The sequence below is a fragment of the Lichenostomus cassidix genome, chromosome Z (genome assembly GCF_008360975.1).
Source record: "Lichenostomus cassidix isolate B80296 chromosome Z, HeHo_3.0, whole genome shotgun sequence".
Classification (NCBI taxonomy): Eukaryota; Metazoa; Chordata; class Aves; order Passeriformes; family Meliphagidae; genus Lichenostomus; species Lichenostomus cassidix.
The window spans coordinates 12251105-12253982 of record NC_139511.1 but is presented as its reverse complement, the minus strand read 5'-3'; the positions used below and the strand labels follow the sequence as shown (position 1 = coordinate 12253982).

The following is a 2878-nucleotide window of genomic DNA, read 5'->3' as shown; positions in this document are numbered from 1 at the left end:
GGAAATTCCCCTGGCTAACGAGCAGGCTCCGCTGGGCCCGCTAGCTCTCTGCCAGGCCGCATGTCCCTCCGCGGCTCCCCAGGCTGATCCTGCTGGTTCGAAGCCCAAGCCACCTGCCCAGATCTGCTGCGGCGGAGCTGCCGAAGCGCATCCCCAGCGCCGGCGGCAGCGGCCCGGCCTAGGGGATGCCGCGGCTCCGCCCCCGCCGCGCGGCGGCCTCTGTGATTGGAGTTTCCCGGGAGACAGTGCCAGCGCGCAGCGCGTGCGGCGGGATGCGGCGGGATGCGGCGGGATGCGGCGGGATGCTGCGGGAGGCGGCGGGATGCGGCGGGATGCTGCGGGATGCTGCGGGATGCGGCGGGATGCGGCGGGATGCGGCGGGATGCGGCGGGAGGCGGCGGGAGGCGGCGGGAGGCGGCGGGATGCGGCGGGATGCGGCGGGATGCGGCGGGATGCTGCGGGAGGCGGCGGGATGCGCCGGTCCGGGGCTCCTTGCCGCTCCTCTCCCCGCCAGGACACAGCCGCCGAGCCCCCGCGCCGCCTCGTCTCCCGTGCCCTCCCTCCGGCCGTGGGGTTGCACTGCCGCTATTAATTGTCATAAATGGTAACCTCTAATTAGCACTGCCCGCCGAGGAGCCGTCTCTGGCGGCAGCCGGAGCCCTCTTCCCCCCGCTGCCGAGTAATTGAGTTATTATCACAACGGATCCACCTCGTCGCTGTGCTCCTCCGACGACGGAGGTTCCAAAAGAAAAAACAAGTCCAGGTCTTAAGCAGTTACTAAAGCCAGTTAATGACATGCAAGGATATTAAATCTTGTCATAAGCTGCAGAAATGATTAAGGAGAAATCACTCTGCGTAGGGCTAATGATACAATCTTGGCTTCACAACACTGTCAGGTGGAGCTCAACCCGCCCACAATGGTGACTGCCCTGCACCCCTCACTGCAGTGTCACGTCGCAGCAGCCACTCTATACAGTCCATTAAAAGGCTCTTTGGAGGGCCCTGCTGTCACCTCATACCCAAGGTGCCTTGCTGTTATTTTGAAATCTGTAAGCACCTGCCTTTGAAATTTCTGTGCCTGGTCGACACCATAAGAACACATTTAAAAAGTGGTTTGTGCTAGAATGGCAAACACTCATATTTAATGTAAGAACAATCATGGGATTCATTGAGTTCAGGGCAAAACTGATCTATCTCCTCCAAGTGTAGATGCCTTGTTGCCATATTTTTCAGTTTCTTCAGCACTTACTGAAATCTGAATCATAGAATGTCCTGAGTTGAAAGGGACCCACAGGGATCATTGAAGTCCAGCTCCAGGCCCTGCCCAGGACAGGCTGAAGATTCACACCATGAGTAATAGTGAGTGGTTATTCACTCCTCCTAAACATTGATGATTTAAATATTTGTGCTGAAGTGCAGCGTGTGATAAGAACTCAGATCTTCTTTATTTGCTTAATGACTATTATGGCTTTGATGGTGAGGCAGGTGAGCAAGGCTGCAGGAGGGAGCAAGATCAGCACACCCATGTAATAAAGAAAGTAAGGAGACTGTCAGTGCACAGGAAGTTGTGATAAGGAATCGCCTTCTGCTTAGCCTTTTGATCTCTAATTTGTACCTCAGCATGGGGAAAACAGAAGCCAGGTAAAAATGAACTTTGTAAGTAAATGACTGTGGGAAATAGTCAGCAGTTTTTCTTCTTTAGAGTCTTAGAAGAGTTTGTTGGGAAAAATAAACGTCCTGTGCTTTGGGTCAAAACTTGATAGATCTGTCTTTGACTCAAATAGGAGCAGCATTTCACCTTTTGTAAAAGAACTTGTATAGTCTCAATGGGATAATTTTCCTTCAGAATGAATAATATGTCAATGAAAATGGACATATAATAGTTTTTTAGCTAAGATTTTCTAAAAGGATGCCTCTTCAGTTACATTCATTCTGTTAATAATGTCAGTTTTCTGAAAGGGACATTAACATAAAAACTACTCCAGTATCATTGTCACATAGAATACTACCTTTAAGAAAAAAGATTTTAAGGTATAATAAAATAATATAATTATCATCAGAATAACAGTACTAGTTTAATGCCATTGGAATCTAACAGACAATAATCTTCGATGTGTAAACTGGAGTCAATAACAAAAAACCTGCATAACAAGGGTGGTATAACACATATGCAGTCTCCTCTCCCCCATCTAATTCAGCAGCAGTTGTGGTACATCAAAATAGGTAAAATTAGCTTTCTTTTGTATACATACATTGTATATATATGTATATATATGTATATATATGTATATATATGTACATATATGTATATATATGTATATATATGTGTATATATGTATTACTGTCTAGCTATTTGCTGTCACAGAAAGCAATTGCTGCTGTAGCATCTCAGAATTCACTGTAGGTGTGTAGGAAAGTGCAGGCTGGTGGTGATACAGGCTGAAACAGAGTCAGAGATAGTTCTTATTTTTCCACATTATAAAATTGTTTTAAAATAGACTATTTAAACCTTCTTCTCTATGGCTGTAATTGGTGTAAGCATACATTGTATAGATTCCTGTTCAGCTGAGTACTGGAGAATTTATGAATTACCAATATTTTACTAGTGGACATAAATATATTTTTGGGAAATTTACAAATATTAATTTTATGTCTTCCTCTAAATTCTCATAATTCTCATGTGGCTGGGCTCATGTAAGAGCTGTGTAGATCCTCTTTCATGTACATGGACACAATTGGCATATGTAAACTTGTAATTTTCAATCTGGAACCCTATGATCTATGCCAACATTTGCATAATCTTGAAGTGAGTTTACTATGTTCCATCATATCCATAAATTGTACCTCATTTGCCTCCCAAAGGTCCTTTTCAACCTAT

The 2878-nt window shown here is 45.9% G+C and overlaps 1 long non-coding RNA gene across 1 annotated transcript; it reads left to right on the top strand.

Moving 5' to 3' along the window:
* Nucleotides 1-470: 470 nt before the first annotated feature.
* LOC146424393 (uncharacterized) lies at nt 471-1512 on the top strand. The gene is made up of 3 exons (XR_014847068.1): nt 471-604; nt 1234-1359; nt 1486-1512. It is a non-coding gene; the product is annotated as an uncharacterized LOC146424393 (long non-coding RNA).
* The last annotated feature ends 1366 nt before the right edge of the window (nt 1513-2878 follow it).